Source organism: Poecilia mexicana, unplaced genomic scaffold, assembly GCF_051168715.1.
Source record: "Poecilia mexicana isolate PSO_F unplaced genomic scaffold, ASM5116871v1 scaffold_11, whole genome shotgun sequence".
Taxonomy (NCBI): Eukaryota; Metazoa; Chordata; class Actinopteri; order Cyprinodontiformes; family Poeciliidae; genus Poecilia; species Poecilia mexicana.
In genome coordinates this window covers 21,825,358-21,850,674 of record NW_028263380.1, presented here as the reverse complement: position 1 = coordinate 21,850,674, position 25,317 = coordinate 21,825,358, and the positions used below count along the sequence as shown (strand labels likewise).

At 38.8% G+C, this 25,317-nt stretch overlaps 1 protein-coding gene across 3 annotated transcripts in view; it reads right to left on the bottom strand.

Annotated features, from left to right (window-relative positions):
* LOC106932922 (semaphorin-6C-like) overlaps positions 1–25,317 on the bottom strand; it is a 163,696-nt gene that overhangs the window by 70,359 nt on the left and 68,020 nt on the right. The gene's annotated exons all lie outside the window — the stretch shown is intronic.

Genomic DNA, 25,317 nt, shown 5'->3' with positions numbered 1-25,317 from the left:
TCCTTCCAACAAATGATTTCATTCATACTGATGTACTTTTATCTTAAAATGCAGGAACCAATCACTGCAACACCCATTTGAATCAGCAAACGGGTTCGTTGAGAAAATGCTTTAAAATTCAATCATGCAATTTAAAATAGCCAATCCGTTAGTTTGTATTTCCAAAGACTAAAATGAAACGGGATAAATTCAGTTAGAAATGAACACCTTCATCTATACAAAGCAAGGATATAAAGAAAACATGTTACCTTTCAGTTCAAGGGCTTTGAGAGTCAGGAGATTATAAAAACAATGATCTGATCTCCATCAGATTCAATTTCACTCAGATGAACAATCTTTGTATCATTACTTAAAGTGAAAGAGTGAAAAACAAAATCTGCTACAGCATTCTGCACCTTTCCATCTTGAAGTAGCCTTTTCTGACACCATCAGTCCTTCAGGCTGTTGTGGGAGAGTTCTGGTTCAATCTTCTCTACAAGATTGCTTGCACGGCCCATTGTTGGACATGCTGCCTCACATTTTGACTCTGGGATACTTTTGTATACAATAGAGATCATCATCCATCACTGAAAGGTGTCCAGGTTGTGTGACTGCAAGGCAAACCCACATTTAAAGCACTTAGAGTCCTGTGCTGGCATGTGGCGTTGCTACATTTGATTTGATTTTTAAAAATTTATTAAAAATATCCTTACTTTGATTTCGTCTGTGCAAACGTTATTGTTTCAGAGACGGTGTTTTAGTTCATTTAGATGCATCTCAAGAAGATCGACATCTTAATACATATCCATTTATTAAAAAAATATATATATTTTCACTAAAAACAACTAACTTAATTGAACATGGCCTTCAAACTCTACCTGTTGATCAACACTGACTGACTTCAGATCATTTTTGTTTCATATAGTCAAATCCATTCAGTGCTTCAAATACAAACAAGTTGTCAAACACCATCGTCCACATGTCTTCTAAATCAGATTCTGCTGAGGAACATATTTCTCACATCAGACGGCTTCTGGAAGATCATGCCGTGTGCCTGCTCTCCACTGCGAACCACAGAGTCCTGCTGGCTCTGCAGCTGTCTTTGCTTTGCATCATATCATCATGTCACACTCGTTCAGCAACCCCAAGCAAGTTTCACACTACCTCCCAATGAGACCAGGAGTGCAACAACATTATAATGTTCCTGATTCAAGTCAGGAGCGTAGCTTTGCATGTACCCCAGCAAGCTCTGTTGAATATTTTTCTCCAAAGTTTAAAAAAAAAAAGAAAAACATCCCACATAACCATTATTGATGAAGGGTTTTATTCTGCATATGGCAACACATCAAATGACAAAAGTAAGCACCAATCAGATTAAAAGAGGCCTCAAATTACATGTAGAAAGGATTTGCCCCGCGTTGCCACCAGGCAGGATTCTTCACGTTCTGGAACTAATCAGATTGCTCCGCTTGGAGGATTGTAGTTCGAGTCTCTGGAGGATTGAAATCTCATCTGGTGGCAGAACTCCAGATCGAAGGAAATCTAATCAGAAGGCGTTTGGCATGAGGCGAATCCCAAAGCTGGCTTTCATTCATGAAGAAGCAAGACGAAGAGCCAAGGGGAGATCGGCACACGTAAATTAGATCAACATGCAGGGAGGAAGAGAAGGAGTTAATATCCAAGATGTTCCTGCTTTACGGTGAGTCGGCAAAAGAGATGCGAGGGTTTTGATTTCAAAGACGACGATTTTAGCCACTCAGTTCAAATCTGAGTTCGGTGAAAGTGCAATTCTCCTCACCTCAACTGTAAAATTCTTGAGACTAAAAGGTTAATAATCTTTTTAGCCAAACAGGAGGTGTAAAAATGGGAGGTTATGATTTAAGGTTGACCCCACAAGTTCAAACGGGGTAAGGTCAGTGGAGAATCTAGAGCAGCGCAAAATTCAAAGGGGAACAGAAAATTATCTAGAATAAATTTAAAAAACAAAACAAAAATCAGAGAACGCCCAGCTACCACTAACCTGCTATTTGAGAACATTGCTCATCAGGCAGCTCTCAACTGAACCCATTTAAATGAATGAAAACATAACATTGGAGTAAAATAAGCTGAAGTGTAAACGGCTACCTGGAGCATCCAATTAACTCAAATAAATTGTACAAAATGCAGCGGGAGTGGAAGGAATCTCCATGGATGAGTCTGGATTTTTCCAACAGCTGTAAGAAATAAGAGGTTTAAATTTCTTTTATTCTCAAATATGAGTATAGTTTTATTTAAAAATATCAACATTAAGTGTTTTCAAGAGGTTTTATTGATGTATTCAGCCATCGACTATACGTCCTTATGCTACTTTATTCTTTGAAAAATATTCAACCCAATTTAAATCCAATTCTATAATTTTCACAACATTTGAGGAAAGATTTTTTTACTGCCTATAAGTTTTTTTTCTTGATTAGAGCATATCTAAAGCATATCAAACTAATTTTGTGAACCTGTCCATCTCTACTGCTTACAGTTGTATAGCACCTGGTTTTAGTTCCGGTAAAACTCAGCTGTGGGGTTCAACACTGCTTTGATTAATCCAAAAGTCAAATAGCGGTTCATGTTTGGAAAACATGCATCTACAAATCAAACGATTCGAGCTAATAAAACCCACTGTCCCTCTGATTTGGATTACAAGGGGAAACAATACTGATCACACAGTGGGTACAGTTTAACATTTTGTTCTTGGAAACCAGAAAGGTGGCCAGTTCCAAGCAGACACTGGTGGTTCCAAATCTGCGAGCCTGCCAAAACACTTTGTGATGGCAGATATACGCTGGCAGGAAGTCAAAAGTTAAAGTTCTAATAAATCCACCTGCTGTTCCTTCAGCTGTTCAAGAGCCGAGTTTTTTAACCAACATGCACAGTTTGTTCCTTTAGAAAACAAGCCGCCTATCAGAAATATGCCCAAAATATTCCTGCACAGCGGTTCTCTTTACCAAGTGAGAAAGAGAGAAAACAACCCGACAAGGTGGGACTGCCGCATGAAACTCCTTTGTCACAGCCGGGAAGGAACTGAGGGAGGCAAAGTAAGGATGTTGTTTCAATAACGCTCATTTTTAGAACAAATTGCCAGCTTGCAGTTGGTCTCTTAAGTTCAGCCATATTGTGTTGCTTAGCTCCCCATTTAGACCCTCGTTTGGTTAGACCACTTTTTCAAAAAAACACTCAGGTATAGCATGAAAAAGCTATGCCTGAACTTAGGAAGTCTGTTCACATCACTAACAATGATGTGACCAATGAAGATTAATGAAGGATCTGATGGGTAACGGTGGGAAAATCCAATGTTTCAATTGTTGACTGTGTTCCATGATTTTGTATTTTTGTGTCATGTGAAGCACTTTGAAACGCCGTGTTGCTGAAAGGTGCTATACAAATAAAACTGATTGACCATCCATGATACTCAGATTCAGTGGGTGAGGAAGTGTGTGTGGGAGTGTATGCATTAGTGAGTTGAATGTGTGAGGATGGGGAAGAACATTTATATAAATTTGGAGGTTGCAAGGTTGTTTATGGACATGTAAGGAGGAAAATGTATGTAATTTTTGGATCTCGACTTATGAATTGTATTCACTTTATTGCTTAGAAATGCCCAACCAGGCGCTGGTGATGTGGATTAGCTTTAGCCATGCAGTCTGGGTGAAACGGATCAGTTACAGACGTGTTATGTTCTGTTTGTGTGCAATGTTCACGTCAACTAAAAACCATTTGCTCCCAGTGTCCAAAACTCCTTCCCATTGGTGGAACTCCTCACCTCATCTGTACGGTTGTGCTTGAGAGGAAGCTCAGTTCAGCTTCTTACAGCTGAGATCTCGTTGTCGGAGCCACAATCTAAATCTAATGACCACAAGTGGGATCGAAATATAGACAGAACGCTAAATTAAGGCGTTTGCTCTCTGGCTCAGCTCTTCACAGCGAAGCACTGAATGCATTATTGCAGAGAAAGGTCTATTCTGTCTACTCATCTCCCACTTTAAAGAACTGTGCAATTTTACAGCGGAAATGTGTTCCTCTAGCAAACTATAGTACATCCTGCAATTAAGCGTTGATGAGCAGCTCCTCATGACCCCAAATAGCATGTAGGTCATGTACAATTAGATCTTTGAAAGTGAAATTATGTTAATTTAATTCCATTCATCTCATTAGCTCCCTGGCAGTCATAAAAAAAACACACAAAAAAAACAGTTTTTAAGGGCATTACTCAAGCTATCAAACATTTACTGCAACATAGCTAAGTTTAGGAATTTTGGCAAAAATCAAATCCTGAATAAACGAGGCTTCCTGGTTTTCATCGTTTTACATTCAGGAAACTTGGGGAAGAGAAACTAATCGGTTAGTCAGAAGGGTTACACTTTATTAAGTGGATGGCAGCCATGCAGGCTTGTCCGAAGATCCTCTGATTGGCCACGGTCTCTGGTTTCCATAGATACGATTATGATGCTTCATGTCTCCACGTCTTTGAGGTTGAGGCCGTTATGTTTGTTCTTCTGTTTGAGCTTCAGTCAGTAAACATATTAAACCCCTCAACAACAAATCTGATCTTTATCGCCCGGCTCAGGCACGCACAGAAAAACACACAACAAGGCAAATGGGCCGAGTCAGATTTTCATCTGTTTGTCCTGCAATAATCCCATATGTGATCTTTCCATGGGTTAATCCCCTGTGCCTCTGTGCCTCCATCCGTCTGCTGCTGTAGATTTACTTTCATCACTACAGACATTTACTCAACTTCTTTATCTATCCTCCTCCTCTGCAGTTTAACCCCCAAACCTCCATCATTTTCTCTTCAATTTCACAGTGGTTTTTCATTTTTTTCCCCTTCTTTTTGTCTCTCGCTCTCTTTCTTTCAGTTTTACGACTTTATGCAATCACTGCAAATCCCAACGGGCTAAAAGCTTTATTGGCAGGGGATCTGTGTTCGTGCCACCATAGCATTCAGAACAACACAGCAAACAGCAAATAAGATTTACCAAAGAGAGCGTCTCTGCAGTTCCAATAAAAATACGTCAAAGCGTCCCTAATGCCGTTCAGACTTAGCGGGAGTGCAGCTGTGGTTTATTGGTCCTCTAATGGCCCTTAAACCTGTCTGCAGACTTCATTCATCATGCTGCTTGAACAACATTCAGATCTTTATGAAAGAGGACGTTCGAAACGATAACATAACGTCAGTGTTTGCAGCTCTATTTGAGCGTCGTTAGAGTTATATAAAATGACAATCATTGAAGATTACACAAACTGGACAAAGTTAAAATAAATAAGGAATAAATCCTATGATGAATTAGCATCCCTGATAAATTTTAACAGATCTTTTGCATCCGTTTTATGTTTTGCTTTTCTTGTGGTCTCCAACACTCTGAAAAGGGTGAAAAATCTGCCCTGATTGGTCAGCAGGATAATGATAGATATGAATATGGTCTGTATTTGGGATGTAAAAGTTATGCCATCAAGCCTGCATCATCTCAATCCATGTCTTTGGTAAACAAAGAAAGACACCTGAAAAAAATCTGTTCACCAAGTTTGTCTTCTGTGAGAGAAAAAGCCTTTTTGAGTAATTTTAACTTTTTTCACACACATATTGTGGAGGAAAAGCAATAGAGTAGCCTCTTCAAATAAACTAAAATATTTATAGATTGTGTATGAACTCGGTACAACTGGAACAAATAAATATATCTGAGCTGATCTAATGGAACATTGATTTTAGAGACCATGAGTGAGAGCGTTGCCTCTCTGAGGTTTGAGTTGCAGAAGGGAAGGTTCTGGTTGTTTTCTGTTCAGGCACCAAGCACAGCTCCGGTTACCCGGCCTTCTGGGAGCCTCCGAATGGTTTCCTGGAAGGGAAGCCGTCTGAGTGTTCGGCTCTGCTCCTCTACGACTCTTTCCCCATGTTGGCAGTGACCGAGTCACAAGGAGGGGACCAAACGGACTAACCAAACGACCACAATCAGACACTCAGGTGAAAAGATAAGCTCAGCTCTCATCTGATCACCACCTGGCAGCACACTGGATTGCCAGGGGAAGCTTGAGGACAGAATCAAAATGAGAGGGCGGGATGAAGAACGAACGCCTGGAGGTGGACCCTTCAAGAAATCCATAATTTATCCCTCCAGAAGAGCTTCTCTAAAGGTCGTTGGGATTCAGCGGCACGGATTAAAAAGTGGCACCTACTATAGATGTGTCATGTGGGAGCTGTGGCCTGAAATGCACAGGTGTGTGCTGGGACGGCAATTAGAAAAGAGAAAGGCGGACATTTTATGTCAAATCTTTAAGTTTATATTTGTTTGTTTTTTATTTAGCTTCTTTCATTTTTTTCTGCATTTGTACAGCTTTCTATACTTCCAAAAATACTCAATTCTTTTTTTTTTTCCTTTTGGATTCATCTTTCCAGATTTCCACATGCAGTATGTATTATAGATTGTTTTCTTCTATATGCGTCTTAAGATTACTGATGAACCTGGTGCAAAAACGTCATCATCGTCATCATCACCTCTGATGTGATCTGCCCAAAACAGCCCCTAATCACACCCCAACTCTTGTCCCACGTTTCCATGGCGATGTAAAAAATGGAAAGCTAATGAGCTGGATCCTTGTTGGATCATGAAGTATTGAATCATTCCCGTCTCTTCTCCCTTTCCTTACCCATCTGTTTGAATTCTCTCATCATTTCTTTAATTAGATTCTGTCAAGCTTTTCTTCTCAAACTCTACCTCCTTTACATTTTCTACTTTTCCCCTCGATCCTTGTCCGTGTCATCTTCAGCTATAATGAAAAGTCAGCTTCAGCCTCTATTATTTAACAAACTACTATCTACTCTTACTTTACTATCCATTTTGTGAACAAATTTTTCGTTTCTTTTTTCTTCCAACTTTATTCTAAATGTATATTGTTGATCAACATTCATTTCCTCAGTTTTTTGGAATTAATTTTCCCTTTTCATTCAAGCTGCAATTCAGTTCTTGTCTCAATAACTTCAAATACCTTATGCTTTAATTTGAAAAAGATCAGACAGACTCCTAAAGTAAAATAGTTTAAAACGCCACTTCTTTTACATTGCAGAAATTTCAAAAGTTTGGCTTTTGAGTAACATTTCATTTTCAGAAAAGTACATTTTGACCTCATCTTTGCTAATTTGGTTCCATGTTAAAACACTACAGCTGGTCCATTTTCAGTCCAGTTTATCATTATCATGACTGAATACTAATGCAACACGGTAAATGGAAATCGACTAAAACTGCATATTTTCTTTGTGACACCATGCCTACATAGCAAGAATTGCATCTTATAAGGAAAACAAATAGCAAAATAGACTCTGAAACTATTGTGTGTATTTTAAATGTTAGCCAGCTAACTAGCGGTTAGCTAGTAGGTCTGGTTCATCTGAAAGGCCCCAGCATCATCCTGACTTGGACACATTCGCCATCTTCCACTCCCTGCTCAGCCATTCTTATTCTTTAATTTCTGAAAATCATTTTCTTGTCAGCTCATCTATTCAACCGTTTATGATTTTTGTCACTGATGAATTCATTAATTCAGTTCCTTTCCTTATTACCCCAAACTCTGACAGATCATCATCATCCTGTCTCCGTCTCATGAAGTCCATCTGCTAATGAACATCCTATAACTCCAAATCATCTGTCCGTTTCTTTCCATCTTCTCTGTATTCTTCCCATATTTTTAAATAGTCTATTTTTATGTTGAATTGCATAGATATTACATTATAGACTAAATATAGAATTTTCATTTACAGTTTTCTTCCAACTGTAAATGTCATATTTCATGCAGATCCCAGTCATTACTGATGCTGTGCAGGTTTGCAGAGTATAACCTACCGTCTATCCTGCCTGTCAAATGGAAACGGACATATCGATGTTTTCTGAAACATTTGAAGTTCAAAGGTAGTGCAGCAAAGGACTGGAATATTTTAAAACTTTTCAAGCCATTTTTTGTTCTTCTGCCTTTAAAATACAAATCCAGGTCGTTTTCCTTGTAACGTTACATGCAATCAGAAACGCCATAAGCACCAACCCACCTAGTCAACGATAAAACCACAAATCAGGGTTTTCTTCTGCTGCTGCTACTCCTGCTGGTATGATCAAATCAGTACTTCAGTCTTCACCATTTGAAAAGCATTAAAAGTACTCTTACATCCCTCCCTCTGATTCCAGATGAGGTGCTTTTTCCCCTCATGGTTTCTTTATTTCCCTCCGACTTGTTTCTTCTTTTATTCTGCAGTTACAGATCAGCTACACTGTTACTTTGCTGACGATCCAGCAATGACTTCTCAGAAACAAAGAATGTAAAGGGAAAACCTCAACACATCTCTAAAAAACAGTAACAACTCTGAATAATCAATGGGTAATATACACCAACCCTCTTTTGATCAAACAGTAATCCATTATTCAGTCAGACAAAAGTTACGCACTAAAATGGAAAAAACCTTCTGAGCATCTTTTGTAAACAAGACGAAGCAAATAATTCATTATTTAGCAAAGTGACAGAAAAATGTCAGCACATTTTTCCACACGTCAGAATTCAAACACCGTTCTAAATTTTTTTATAAATGAAACTGCTTAAAAGCGTGGTTATTTTCAGCAGCTCTGAGAAAACAAAATGCCATTTGAAAATCTAAATATTTAATAGCTGCAGTCTTTTTCTGTCCTTTTTTCGGTTAGTTTGTTTAGTTTGAAAGAAAAAGACTCGACACTCAAGAGCTCTTGAAAAATGTCAGACATATGGCACCAATATGAGAAAAGCTGAGACAAACACTTTCTTGCTGGATGCAGAAATGTACAGTCACACACTGAACATACAAATTCAGTTCAGTTTACAGAAAAGCTGTCGGTGTACTCAGTGTGTGCAGAAATGCACTAACTGTTCTGCAGCTCTGCTACGTGCCGCTTTCCACCCGACAGCTACCTGATTTATTCATGTACTGTGTTTAGCAACGTGTCTGCATTATTTTAGACCATTAGGTTCTTCCTCCCATGACACCCAGAATCAAAGTATCAGTCTAAAAAGAAAGGGAGAGACCTTTGCTTCACGTCTTCCCCTTTCTCCCTCTGTACACCTTTACTTTGAGGAACATAACAAAAAAGCATATAGAAACATCCAGCTGTATAGAAAATGCACAAATCGATTGTTTCAGACAAGAAAACGCTCAGTAACCAAAACTTTAAGATGTTGATAATACCTCCATCGATTTCTAACATAACCAGGATGTCTCTTATAAATGGTCAATGCACGACGAAAACAATGAGCCTCAAGGACTCAGTGATCACATTAGACTTAAAAGATTAATTCTGCACGGCTGATTGGACGGCATGTCACAGAACAGATGGACAGCGACTCAAAACAGACAGGAAGCAGATCAGGAGTTTCTCAAGATAAAACTACCAGAATATCCTACAGCTGTCGGATCAGCCAGCCTGAACAGTGAGCACACGCTTCTGTTTCATCCATCAGTAAAAGGAGAGTCATGAATATAGAACTAAATGGATGTTATGTTGAACTGTGGATTTGTCTGGAGGTCATTAGGCGAAAGGCAGTATTATGTACCGTTTCAACTACAGGAATAATTTTAGAAAAAATATATATTTTCCTTCTTTATAGCAAGTTCAACTTCTAAACTTCAGGACTATTTACACACCTGAAATTGAGATTTGTAGAGTTTAGAATCTAGAAATGTTTAACATCCAGCAGAAACCCTGCCAGGTTATTCACAGACACGGAGAAAAAGAAAATAATCCAACATTATCAGTCGAAGTGGTGCTTTCTATTGGAGCCAGAATGTTAAGAATATGGAAAAATAGATTTAAGGGACATTCAGAGAAGAGCAGACCGACTCTACAACCAGCTTTGCCTCCGATAGCCTGGGGTCGTGGGTAGGAGGTCAAAGGATCCAGCTGATTCTCAATTGAGCAGATTACAAGCAATACAGGAGGGGTCATGGGTCACATAGGCATATGACTGGTGTAAAAGCTTTGGGGATTATTGTAGTCTTTCTAGACGTCGGTGGTTGTGAGGGCAGGACCAGACGAACTCCCCCCGATATTCTATAAGTGCATGTAATATCTCTGCAGTAGTTTGTCATTCCAACGTGAAAGACAGATGGGCAGGAGGTGGTAATACAGGCCCTGTCCTTTGGGTTACATTGGAAATAGCAAAGACAAAAAAAGTTAAATGCTAAAAAGTGAAACAAAATGACATTACAGAGCAGCTGAAGTCATACAAGTAGAGCTCAAACAATGGCCAATAATCAGTGGGGATGAGGGCCAACATTTCCAATATCGAATGAAACGGGTATATCAAAATCTTCTTGACTTAAAAAGCTTTCATCTATTTTAATTAATTTCACATTGGGGGCAGTAAAGAGGTCAGGAGACCATCCCAGTGGTGATTATTGGGTGAGCGGTGGGATGCACCCTGGGCGGTTCAGGGGTTAAACACAGGTCAAGTTAAAAAATGTACCCATGTTTTTAAAAAGCCTCATACAAGCCCAAATGATTAAAAACCCAAACACACAGAGCAGATGTAAAGTCACTGGTAGAATCTGTAGAAATTTACAAAAGTGACATTTATTTTCATAATTTTCTTCAAGTTGTTTAAAGCCCCTTAATATTGGACAGTAAATCAAAGCCTGGTGGCTACTTCTTTGCAAAGATGTTACTTGTATGTTAAGCTTCATCTTATGTGAAAACAAACATATATGTATAACTATTATAGCTGTGAGAAATGGAAGACAAAGACAAATTGCAAGAACAGATCTGGGTCAAACTGGCAGTTCATTCGCCATTTCATCCCAACCCATTTCCATTGTTTCCTCCTAAAAAGAGAATATTTTCTTATACACTTACAGCACACAGAAGTTAACTTGAGTTAGCAATTAAGTAATTGGTACAAAATAGTTATGAAAATGTATAAATGCATCTGAGTGTATATTACTGACAGAAGATTTTATATTGCACTCGTTCCATTGATTGTGGTTCTGATCCCCGTTTGGACCGTTCCATTCTTATCAAAAATTAGCTTGATTGAACCAAAGTAGCTCATTTTTATTCACTTGTATCCAAACTTTGCATACAAAGATTAACATGTTGGCGTATAAAAAACTTCCTAATATGAGAAAATAATTGTTGTGTGTCTGAAAATCATACAAAACTACAAACAAAAAGCAAAAGGGCCGAATCACCAGCATCTCAGGTGCCTTTTTCCAGATCAACCCTTAAATCAGTATAACTAAGATTAAAAAAAAAAAAAAAAAAAAAAAAATTATATATATATATATTTTTTTTAGGTAATAAAAAATTCTTTCAGTTCCTTCAGACATGAGGAAGATCCATTATGTGTGACCAGCACCTGATGACCCAGAGACTTTATGATCAACTCAATTCAAAGAGAAATCCAGATCAAAGTGAGCAAATGCTTTAGTACTAAACATGAATGCAGGATTACTTTACAACTGTCCCTGCAATGAAAAACTCTGTATGAATCTTTTTCCAGTTCTCTGATACAAGCGATATGAGAACGATGTGATGCAAGATCGTAGAAGTCTCACATCACTGCAGAAAGCACGGAGCGGTTCATTCAGAAAAAGAAAAGCCTTTTTCATCTTACTCCCATTCTTTGAAGCAAAGGCTGTGTTTTATTCCCCCAAAATGTCTGTGTCACTCATTGTGGTAAATAATAACAGTGACTAAGTGAACAGCTCGGCCTGCAGCGGGGTTTAAATCTCTGCTAAACCTCCCGATTTGATCTGGTTCCAGCCGAGCGGCGTTGTTGCTACCGAGCGTCGCCTCCATCTGTCGCTCAGTCTTCCGTCGCTGTCGAGCGGCGGCGAGCGGATCCGTCACTAAGGAGACGACGGCACCTGAGCACAACTGTCAGCACATCACTGTCGGCTCTAGGCACCGAGGTACTAAAGCAAAATCATGTATTCGACCAGGATCCAGATTATATTTAAATAAAACTGTACATTCAGTGTGACAACTTGAGCTACTGATTTCTCATCAGCAGAATCTTTAGTGGAATTAAACTGGGCCTAAATACACGTTTCTCTGGGTCTGGGAACGCCTTGTGATTAATGACAACATCATGCACACCTGTTGGCTTCAAGCTAATGCAAATTAGTCATGTATTCTTTTCAAACGTTCATCTTATTGACCAAAACCAATAAAAAAAGCGTTTAAGCAGCCAATGAAGCCGGTATGTTAATCAGCTGAGTTTCCCCTGAAACAGTTTGGATTCAAACACAATGGTTATCGCTTTAAAACCTCTGAAAATGTTATTTAAAGCATGGGCGGCATCTTCATGACTTCAATTAGTTTATTGAGAAAACAAAAGAAAACAGTTTCAATGCTTTCTCTCCGTTTCTACTCTAGTGGATTGTTCCTGGTTTACCTGTGGCGCGTTACAATTTTGCTTTAAACACCAGTTATTGCTGATCAGCAGGTACAAAATTTCAAAAGGCAATGAAAGGAGGGATGTTCTCCTTATTCATTAAATGCAGCAAAACTAAGAAATCCCAGCATTTTCAATCATGTCGACCAAGACAATATGCACTTCCTTGAGTTTAACATTTGAAAAACTTTCCTTCATGTTCGTTTTCTAAAAGAATGCTCCCACAAAGACCAAAGCACATTTCTTTCTTCCATGTTTTCTAGTCATTGGGGGGAAAAGAGACAAAACAAAACAATGGAATCGGCTCGTCAGACCACAAAGAAAACCAGAAGCTGCTATTGGTTAAATAAAAGGAAAGTCAGTGCATCTCTTTGAATTAGATGCAAAGAAGTGACCCAACTTTTCCAGTGTTGCAGAGTTTAAAGTAGCTCAGCTTTGCCTCTACATCACCTGGAGCTGCAGGTCAGTTAATCCTCTAACCTTTTTCTTATTCTTACAAAAGAGCCTGTTCAGATCTCCAGCTGTGAAAAACAAATAGCGGTGGTGTGAAACTGACTAAATGAGTAGCTGAGATGGTCCTCACACACAGACACTGTTTGGAACAAGTCCCAGGAAAAACTCTGCTTCCCGCGGCAATTCAAGTCAAGCAGCCAACCAAAGGAGTTCATCTTCTACCTTATCCAGTCTGTCCTGAGCAAACCGTCACTCTGCCGCTTGGCTCATCCTCAAAACAGAGCAGACTCAAACTGCAGGCAGCAAAATGCAAGGACTGTCAGAGTTGACCTTCCTTCCGTGAAAGGGCATGCAGGGTCAGGAAAAGGGCAACTAACATCTCTGCAGATCCCACACATACTGGACATGTTTTAGTTTTTGGCTAAAACTCTTGATGAAAATAAAAAATACTGATATTTTTGCTGTTCTTTCATGATATCTCACTAGCCCAAGCCTATAAAAAAGAAGTTTTATTTGACAACGTTAATTTGTAAACATCTAATCAATTTAGAAATGGTAAAATAAAACAATCTTTTACGCTCATAGATGTGTATCACATGCAGCAATGTGATGTTTTACTTTGCTGCACTCCGTCTTGTAGATAATTGAGTGAAAACAAAGGTAGTTTGTTTATCATCTATTTTCTGCATAGATATCAAATGTTGGGTCTGACATTTTCTGCTGCAGTTTCCCACTGAGCATGAGAACAGGGATGAGCACGTTGTACAGCTAGCTTGATCCCTGGGCAGCAGAGGCAACAGTCCAGAGATGAGAAGATTACACTGGATTCATACTTGCCTGATTATCTGCTACATGGAAAGTGTTGTTTGTCTGCGTGTGTACATGAAGGGATTGTGGTTTTATAAGAAATTGGCAGTATTTGCACCCAGAGCAGAGTGTTTTCCTGGGAATTTAAATATCTTACTAGTCTAACCTTATGTAAATTTTAATACGATTCTCCTGGTATCTGCAGGACTCGCATGTACAAATGCATGCTTAAAGGTTTCCATATGTGTTTGAAGCAAGAGGCAAAGTGTGCAGCATGCCTTCAGGCGTAAATGCTACATCTCGGCTAACACTTGACACCCAGCACTTAAGTAAATGGTGAAAATTAAAGAGCTATAGAATTTACATGAAGAGGCAAGTACATTTATTATTACCTATGCAACTATATAATATGTGCAGACATTCAGAAGGTAGAGTACATCTAATGTACTTTCACTTTAAATCAGATCTGTATTATTCAGGATTTAACATTTCAGAAAAACAAGGCAAAGTTATTTTACAAGCAAGTTGAATAAATAATCCAGCATGTTTTTAGCATTAGCATATGGTCTGTTTTGTGCTGGGAAATTGTTTAAGTATTCAAAAGTTCTTTTACCTATATAAAATATTTCCAAAGCCATAAGTTAGTACTTGTATGTTTTTAAAACACTTCTGTGTTAAGAGCAGTTTAGCTGGTACATCTGCAGTGAGCGAGGTTGTATCCTGTCATCATAAATGATAGCCTGACGGTAGGTCTGGAAGATTTTCATAGCGGTAATTTGGCCGTTTTTCACCCACTGACAGATGGACTTGTTCTGAAATACTCCGAAGCAAAGCTAGAGAAAACCTAAAAGGCTTCTGTCAGATCTTTCAGGGCCCTGCTTCATCTGCCGACAAGAAGAAATTAGACTCAAGAGCTTAAATCTTAAGAGGAAGATGTTGATTCTGTCAAAGAAAAATGCCTCTAATGGTGAGAAAATGGGGAAAAGTTTGAGCAAAGGAAGTATTTACTGTGAAAAAAGAAATCCACAAGTCAGACGCCACCCAGCTTAAAATGTAGCAATACGAGTCCAATAGGTTATTTATTACTTTTTTAGCCTTTAGACAATGAATGAAAATGTGCTCAACCAACATAAAAAGGGAAAATTATTCTTACGTTTTAGTTCTTTCAGGCAGTAATCTACAATTAAAAACTGTTAAAGCTACAACATCAAATCTGTTAAAAAAAAAAGATTACAAGAAACATTATGCAATTAAATAAGCAAAAGTAGATCAACATAGAACAACAGGCAATGAACAGCAGGTCATGGTCCAGTACAACTGTACTGGTCTTGGTCCAGTACAGAAATACAAAAGGAGAAAATCCAACAGTAGAAGTCTGTTTCTTTTCATTTCTTTCAAATAGAAAAAATAATTCTCAAAGAAATGGGAGCAGAAAAAAAGAAAAGCTTTTGTGTGAAAGGTGCTGTAGGCCAGCACACCAAGAACAGACAAACAGGAACTGTGAACTTTGAAATGCATTTCAGAATGAAACATATTTCCAAAACTACTTTGAAATAAACAAAAAAATGGTATTCAGTTAGTGTTTGATTGTGTCTGATAGTGTTGTACCCAGTAGGTCAAAACAATACCTGACAATGCAATTTTATGACCAGTGGGCTTTCCATTAGTCCAGCTCTTACACTGCATTATGGACATATTAAAGAAACTTACTAAAATGAATTATTTTAACCTAGAAGCTAGTAAACAAATGGCATCATCAACTTTCCAGCAAGTCCTACTCCATAAAGTGCCGACATGTCACTCAATCAGGAAGAAGCCATTACCCCAGAAGCAACATAAAAAGCCTGATAACAGGTTGCAAATACCCTCAGGAACAATGGTCTTAATGTTTGGAGGCAGTCTGTGGCATGATGAAATTAAAACTGAAGTGTTATATTTGGAGGAAAACGGGGTAGCTCGCCATCCCTGCTGTTAGGATTGGCAGCTTCATGTTGGGAAGCGTTTTTTGCTTTTCCCGCAGGAAATGCACAAAACAGACATCATGTGCACAGAACAAAATGTGATAATATTAAAGCGACCTCTGTAGACATTAGCCTGGAAGTTAATTTAGGGAACAAATGGGTCTTCCAAATTAACAATGAACCAGAGCGAACCACCAAACTATTAAAGCTGCTCATAAACAGCAAAGCCAATGTGTGTGCATGGAGCTGCAGGTAAACACAAAGCAGAGATTATGACTCCTGATTAATAAACTTAACTGACATTACCAATTGTATTCTTCAACTGGAGACTAAACCTACATTTCTGCATTAAGAAGAGAAAGAGAAAACGAGCTAATATTATGGGAAAATGTTAAAACAATCCACACAAAGTTTTCAGAGCAGATAGACAAACAATACTAACTGATGTTTTTCTCTGAAACAGTGTGGTTAATGTAGACATTTTATAACACACACCAATATTTTCACACACACAAAGCTGGGTGACATTTCTCAGCCTAACAAGCTTATCCTACAACACTAAACAGCGGCGCTAACAAAGATCTGCTTTTGACAACACTGACTGTTTCTGTTTGCGTGTGTGCGTGTGCGTGTGTGTGTGTGTGTGTGTGTGCGTGTGTGCGTGTGCGTGTGTGTGTGTGTGTGTTGGCCACACGCTGCGTGACTCACCGTGATGTTTGAAGGAAATGAGTTTTTGCTCTTTTTATCTTCAAGATTCGTTGTGTTTTCAAAAGCCTCTTTTAATGTTGTTCTGACATCCGATTCACTCTTTTCATCTAAACAAAGACACTGATTTTCTTTCTTTGGCAGGGATTACTGTAATAAATTTAGAAGTCCCTTCAAATAATCACTCCTGACAAGGATGAAAGACTCATCGTTTAGCTGGGTATTTAATAAAAAATAAAAGTGGAGAATAATTGTCTTGTGAAAACTGTAGACTGCCAGACAAATCAAGATGAAGGTCTCCATTTCAACTAATTTCCATGTAGTGATGAATAATTCTATATTTCGTGAAATACGGGAGTTAAATGTTTGATCGCAAATCAAAGAACCTATTTTTCTGCCTCTAGCCAAACACAAAAGCACAACATTTTGTCCAAAAACCAATTTACAGTGGTCAGCAAAGCAAAGCAGTAAAATGGGTTTATTGGACATTGAAAATCTCCTGCTTCATAAAAACAGACAAATTATGCCCCGACTGTATAAAGGGTCTCATGTATAATGGATTTGTGAAAATATGTTGAAACACTCACCCACATTTTTGGATCATCCAAATCAGTTTTCTTTGTCTCTAATGTACAAAATGTTTTCAACTGATTATCTACTTACTCGGTGAGCAAAAAATATAATTTATAAACATGTTCACTAAGTGCAAAATCCATAAAGCTTATGTTCTATATCGCATATGAATAAGGCTTAGCCACAAGGTTCGATTTCTTTACATTTAAAAATACGTTAACATTTCAAATCAGAAGTTTACAAATAGACCATAATTCGTTGCTTGTATTTCACATGCATACATGATGCCATCTTCACATGAGCAGCCATAAATCCTCAGAGCAACATGCACACACACAAATAAAATCTAAAAAGGTTAAAAGTTCAACAGATTTAAACTCAAATACCAAGAAACATGCCTGATTGCTCGTCTACATAATGCCAATTCTGGGATTTCACAAAACTCCCAAACCTGCATCCCTGCACACTGGTAAGCAAAGCTTTGCTTCAGCAGATAATCTTGTATGTATAAATCCAGTGCCGTTCTGTCGGCTCTAATCCGTTTCTCCTGTCGCTCAGATATCAAACTAACTGTCTTAAGTGCTGCTGAACAACATTTCTTTACTTTTGATAAAGAACACCAGTGGAAAAAAAAAAACAACAACAAAGAATCACCACCTTCATAATCAGAAAACACTAAAAATAAATTTTGCTTTAGGAATGCCCAATATATTGGCAATAGCATTGGTCTTGGCTGATGTTTGTCATTTAACATTTTGATATTGCTTCAATAATATTGACCCAGTTTTACTAAACGGGGTAAACTCAATGTTTACCCATTGGGGGGCCGGTCATGTGATGTGACAGTGATTAACAGTGGAGTGTTTGTGACATTAAAACAGGAAAATGTGCATGTAGTTGGTAAACATCAGCTATCGGTCATCATAGCAATATTAATATTAGATATTGACACCAGCCCAAATTTTTGCAACAGTTAATCTGTAATTTCTTTGGCTTACAAGTTTAATATATAATGCATAGATTTGCATGTCCAGTTTCGTCTAAAAAAAAAAAAACTCGCATCAAGTGCAGGTGGTTATCTTCACATGTAATGAATTGTTACATTGTTACATTAAAATACTTATTTTTCCAGAATATTATATTCAATATAAAAAATGCTGCAATTTTTTTTTTATTATGTATATTTAACTCAACAAAAAGTACAATTATGCACAAATTTACAGGAGAAACCAGCATATTAATAAGTAATTTTACTTTGAAAGAAAAATATTTGTTAGGACAGAACAGGAACATCTTTTACTGGGGCGAACGAGGAACCCTCATGTACCGTTACCATGACGATCAGTTTGGTAACCGAGAATATTTTAAGAAAGATCATAATTTACTCAAATGATTTATAGTTATTAGCTCACTTTCACTCTGATCATACAAAATGAAGACGTTTCATGTGACTCAAGTCCCAAACCTCAAGTCAAGACTTTCTTCACCTTAATCAAGGTTAAGTTTTAGACTTCAGTCACCAGCTCTCTAGTGATCTGGGCATATAACACTCGGTGAATACAATTATTTTCAACAAACATCTCAAAACAGAAATAAATGAGGTTAAGAATTGAAAGCAGGAAAAGAAGCTAATTTAATTTTGGATTAAAAGGTGAAATTAATTAGTTTTTTGTCGTTTTAGTGGACTTCTGTAAAATCGTGAAAATTCCTTCAGCTTATAGTTTGTGCTTTTCCTTCACTAAATTCACCAACAGTATTTCTGCTGGTGAATTTGAATTAAAATCCTTGCTGGTGTGCCAGTTTAGAAGCCGTCATCCCCTCATCAAAGACAAGAGTCTGCAAGCTTAGTGATGACAAAGAGAATGAGCAACAGACGTATAGATGCCGAGTTCTCCTGGATGACTGGACCTCAGTCCTGGCAACACTCGACTGCCTTCACAGGACAGATGAAATATTTGCAGACAAGGAGACAAGCTGAGACTTCTAAAAAGTGATAAAAGCTAAAAAATAAAAATAAAAAATCTTCCTTTTGTCCAGAACTGAGAGCACCCCAAGTGAAATACTGACCCAGAACGACTCGACATGCCGTTTCTGGCCCTTATCAATCAAGTGCAGAAGATGGGAGCTGTGCAGCTTTTTGAATTAGTTACAACAACTTTGACTTATTTCTGTAGAAACTGCTGAAAAACGGAGCTCTGAAGGAAGAAAGTTGCTGTGTATAACAGAATGATAAAAGCATAGAAATGATTGAAGCCAACAACAAAGCCAAAATAAATGAGAATAAAATGCATATTGATTCCAGCTGGATCTATTTTATTTGCAAATATTTTAATGACCAACTCTACAGGAACAGTAACATTAAATACAGCAAGTTCCACAAAAGTTAAATAATTCAAATGAGCCCAAAGGCAAGCTTTACATTTGAGCTGTTCTGCTGTGACTAAGTGTTATTTTAAGGCGCTTCTGCAGAACCTAATCAAATGCAAAAAACGGTGCAGGGATCTTGTTACTAACTTTAGCATTACGAACAAACACTCTGAACTCTGACTGTACCTGCTTTTATAGGTGGAGAGACTCTGGAGATGCATTGTTTATCTTCGCAAATTGAGTATGTGCCTCCCACACCTACCCACCCACACACACATCCACCCACAAACACTCACACTTTCTCCCTCTGGCTCCCAGCTGAATTGACTGCAGACCAGCCTACCGAAGAGCTGAGAACGCATCAGATCTGAGCTCCATTAATTTGTCCTTCCAATAACGTCCAACACACACCGCTAGCTCATAAATACTCATCTGTGTGTGCAGACAGCACCACACAGACACCCGTGGAGGTTTAAATATAATAAAGGCCACACATGGACAGGCAGGAAGGCACAAAGCAGGAATAACCAACCGCCTGCCAAAAGCTCTCTGCACACAATTATACTTCCATCTTTGTGTGCAGCCTCATTGACAAAATGTCCCACAAGTAAACGGCCAACCCCAACACCAGGGCTACTCCTGGCAAGACATTAAGGCATTCATGAGAGCTTGGTTTTTCTAACAAGAACAGGGAAAACATGACAGCACAACATATAACATGGAGTCAGAAGCCCTTATACAGTATGTGGTGCATGAGGGTTCGAAGACTTTATGCATAAAATATGTTGTAAATACAGCGACAAACTGAATCATCTCCTCATAGTTATGCAATAACAATGTCTGGGCTTCCAACTTGCACATTTGGAGGCTTTTCTTTGACAGGTAGCTGTGGTTGATGCATGTCCCACGATGAAGAAGCTCTGCAGTTGGCCTGCTAGCGTCAGCACAAAGCAGGCGCTAGTTTTAGGTCCCATGCAGAATGAATGGGTGGTTTATCGATTGTCCCTCTGTAAAAACAGGATACAATGGCGCTGACACGGGGATTTGAACAGACCTGAGAATCTGCTGAAGAAGCTGAGGGAGAGTAGTTAACATTCTGTGAAGTTTTCCTGAGCGCATAGCGAGGAAGGTGAACGACGATGTGCATTTCAACCCATCGGGTTTACGAAAATAAGTCAAAACGTTGGCTGACAGAACATTTCAGTTGAGCTGAAGAGGATTTAAGAGTACAACCAGCAAGCTTGACATGTCAACGCTCAAACCAAGGCCCAGATTTACAGAAGCTCTCAGACATTTGCTTGATGCTCCAATCTGAAGCGGTGCTGAAAAGTTGGCTTGTGTTCTCATTAGAGTATTCATGCAGCATGTTCAATGTCCCTTCAACAGCCCCATTCTCCAAATCTGAGCCTGCAACATTTACCTTTTCCCATCCGTCATTACCAATGCTCTCCTCAGCTCTGTGGCACCATTTTCTGATCTAATGCTGATGACAAGAGCCAAACCTCCTCCACTCAACAGTCTAGTCGCCCCTTGTTGAGTGTGCTGCAATAGTGCAGCTGCCAGGGCAACCCTGACACCAACGAGAGAGGAAAAACGCGAAGCAGCAGCAATGGGGTGATGTACAGAAAAGAGGCGAAGGAGAGAGGATGAAAAGATGAGACGGGGATGAGACGGCGACACTCAGTCTAAACCTGAAGGAAATCAGATTTGCAAAGATCTGAAGACACAGCAAGATGCACACACACATGCACAGAGTGGCTCTCTGCTGTTGGTTAATCAGCTCTTGGCCTTGCCTCTCTGGGATTAGGATGCCGCTGGGAGTCCCTAAAGAGATCAGCCCTACACACGTCTCAAAGAGAGCCGCAGGATTTTTAGATCAGGGTTGATCAAAGCTTCTTCGAATGTGGTCAGTTTCTGCTCTATTAATCCTGCTCCATTTTCTAACATTTGGTCATTTATGATCATTTGCACTGAAAATGTGGAAGAGTTGCATCCATGTATCAGCACTAGCTGTCAGTACTTAAAACACAAACTGTCAGATTTAAAATTACAGGTTTTAAAATCAGAAATAAAAAACTCATCTGATTTCACTTAGAAACTCAAACTGCCCCTTTGCTACATCAAGATTGTAATAAGTTACTCAAACAAATCCGACTAATTTTGGTTAAGAAAGTTACTGTATTAGTTATACTGAGAAAGAAATAAACACATTTAAACCAGACTATATGCTCCCTTCACTGTGGAAGGATTTTGTTTCTCCTAATTCATTTTTCTCCCACTTCAGGTGCAAGACAAGACATTGATGACATAACGTCAGAGATTGATTTTCACATTGCAACCGACTGGTCAATCTAATCATGCACAGGATGAACATAATTTTACTGCAGCTCCACCAACCACTGAAGGGTTATCTCGCATTTCAACAAACCCGTAAGAGCAGGATTAATGTGTGAAATAAAAGCTGAGATTTTACTGCTTTTCTCAGGATGATGAAACTTAAAAAAAATAAATAAATAAAAAACACACAACTACTGTTAGTATTTGTGAAATAAAATTCACAAAAATAACTACATATTCAAACAAACATCCTATTTTACTTCAATAAATATTTATAAAGGTTATGCATCTTCACATTCTTTCATACTTTATGTGTCCTTCAGATAAATTCACATGGGATGTTATTCTTAACAAAACTACTTTAAATAAACCTACCCAATAAGGAAGAATAAGTTAAAAACAGCACTACTTTTTCGTCACATTCTGAGGGAGGAGACGTGAACAAATTACATCTGTAACCTTCACAGGCAAAGATTTTTGAAAATACGGGAGGTTCACACCAACAGACTGGTCCAAAAAGAAAACCAGAAGATTATGCAGATGTACAGCATCAAACGACTGACAACAACCCACCAACCCAAAAGTGAGAATCATTTCTACAGAGTTGAATCTATTCTTCGTTATGTTGAAAGGTTGGGACCATGCATTTCAGGTTGTGAAGATTTTACTACCATCTGTGATATAAAAATGTTTATTTCTTTAATTTATTACACAATTTTCTTATGATAAAAATCATGTAAGCCTCAGACTGATGCATCGACTACAGTCTTTTACTCATTTTCAGCAAAGGAGCAGTTTGATTCTGCAACAACTGCAGTTTTACACTTGATTTAAATCTTCATGGCTGATCAGCTATTGACGAGTTATGACAACAGTAGCAAGATCACTTACATTATTACCAACGTCATACCAACAAATCACACTATAATATAGCAGGAGCACTTTTTAAAATAAAAAACAAATCCTGACAAGAGTTGCCCTTCTTTGTTTCAGTAAAAATGTGACTTGCTGGACTTCCCCCTGTGAAGACATGCTGTCCTGTTCTAATGGAACCGTTTGTGGCATCTGGATTCATCTTTCATGTCAAGTCTTCAAAGCCAAATCCACCCTGCAGGTGTGAGCATAGGATGTTGATAAGTTGAAAACAACTGTGGCTTTGCCAAAATACACACAGCTGGAAGCGAGAAAGGATGGGTTGTATCATGACTGTAATCTCGCAAATCTTGGGAAATTCTCTCTGCTTGTCAATAGTTTTTTTCCTCTCTCCTCTCCTTACAATGGATGCTTACCAACACGTGGCTGCACAAATTCCTAGAAAGAGTGTGAAACTAAGAAGCAAAGACAAATTATTTAAGATTAGACAGCTGGGTTGTGCAGATCATCTTTTATAGTTTGAAAACAACAGTTTTTGTCTCTTTGTCCCACAGACATCTGAGGAAAGGACATGTTAAAGCGAACCACGTGTGTGAGCCGTCTGCTGGCTCAGTGATGTGGGTCAAGTTCAGACAAGTTAACCTGGGACTTTCTCCATCTCTGCACCAGTACAGGAGACCATCTGGCAGATTACTTCACTGGTTTTTAACAGCTAAACTTAAAGCGGAGCTGGCAGCCTCCCCACTATGACGCTACAGACTTCCTAATGTTCTTCGAAAAGCCGATTCACCAAATAATTATTTGAGCTGGTGGAGTCAGGCAGAATGCAAAGTTCTGTTTAGCTCACAACCTGAGGAGGTAACGAGTAAAAAAATAAATCTGGGCTTTTGTCAGAGGCTGGCCCTGCTTTTTAGGGTCCTGCTTCAGAGCAGGGCCAGCCGGGCCGGCCCTGGTTGGTGGCTGAGGGCGTGGACAGACGGAGCAGCGAAGAGAGAAGGAAAATGAAGGCGCAACGTTTGAAACTCGCTGCAACCCGGAAGTGATGGAAGACACAAACAAGCCGTGAACTAAAAAAAGATGCCGGATTTTGTCTTTGGTTCGGATTTCAATATTCAGCGGCAGCTCGATGGAGCCGTGAGGAATGAGTCGTTTTTGTCAGTAGTGGAGCGAATGTAAAGCCTCGTTAGCCGCTTCGGAGCTGACGGAGCCCCACGGTGAACACCGACGCAGACGCAGCTGCTGCTCTCCAGCCAGGAGAGCAGTTTGTAGATATATCCGTCTGGTTTGTACTACATTTAAGGTTGCATACATACAGTCGTGGAAGACTTTTAAAACAAAGTCTGCTGTATTTTTATTGCTCAAACACAACACGTGCATTTTCTGAAGACACTGGTTGCACATTACAGTTTTAAATAACTCAATGTTGTACAGCATTTTACCTTCGCTCGTTTCTTATCTTTAAATAATTCCTTATGTGTATGTAACTTCCACATTAGTAACTCTGTTATCTACATTTATGTGCTATAAGCTGTAACATCTAATTACTTTTCCCAGGGAGCAGGAGAGCAACATGGCTGACATGATGGAGAACGATGAGGAGAACCATCAGAACAACAGGATCTCCTTCAGGAGGAAGCAGCTACCAGCAGAGATGGCAGAGCTCCATGGAGAGTTGAGACAAACAGAAAAATAAAAGTTGGTGTGTCTCAGTGAACAAAGTCTCTATTTCTGCTCACTCCACACATTATTGTACATACTGTAGTTTATATGGCATCAAACTCCTAATACAATCCTCCCAAGATGTGAGGAGCTTTAGCCAGAGTGAAAATAACATTATATTATATTGACACATTGACACTTAACATTGTAGATTACCAATGAAGCCATCCGAAACGGAATACATTATTCAGCAAACCAAACATTTTGACATTATTATCAGGGTTGCTATTAGCAAGAACCCCAAATACAAATCATGTTAGTTTCTAGTTTATACATCATCATTCTATCCACTCACTGTTTATCTGTCTTCCTGCAGAATCTTCAATGTAAGAAAGGGAGAAAACGTGTCCAAAAGACTGAGTTTAAACTTTGAATTCTTAGTGTCCAAAATGTGAAAACATGCAACTAGAACCAGTCAGATTGGAAGGAATGTGGTTTTATTTGTTCTCAGTATACCTTGGACATCAGGTGAATCATAATTAAACGTATTGAGAAGTTAAAAACAACAGACATTTTTTTAATCAGAAATGTTTCATCAGCATATTGAGCTCATGAGATTCCTGCTCCAGAAAGGTGAAGGTCTCTGGACATCCTGAAGGTAAACACCGACCAGCAGTCAGGAAAACACTGATAAGATCCTACAACCCAAAGGCTGCACGAAGAACCACGATGGTCTGCAGCAGCAGTTTACCAACATGAAAACACATTGAAATATATTATGAATTAATTCTGATATTTGTAAGTTATTTGCAACACCCTGACTGACATTAGCTCATGTATATTTGGCACGATTACAAGTTTTATCGTAGTTTAATACAAAAATCAACGTTAGCTTACCTGAACCGTCTGAGCCACCTGCTTTCCTGCCGCTGCAGGGCGGAGATCAGCTCGCTGCTTTCCTCCCACTGTCACATTTTCTTGAAGTCTCAGAAAAATCGCAATCAGGCTATAAAAAAATTGCTCAGCTCTCTCTTCTTCTTTTGTATCAGAAAAACAACAACTCGCGTTAGGTCGCATGTAACGAAGCACAGCACATAGAGCCTAGAGGCTCTATGTGGCTCTATGTTTGCATGCATAATGAACCTTTATGCATGCAAACATTTATCCAAGA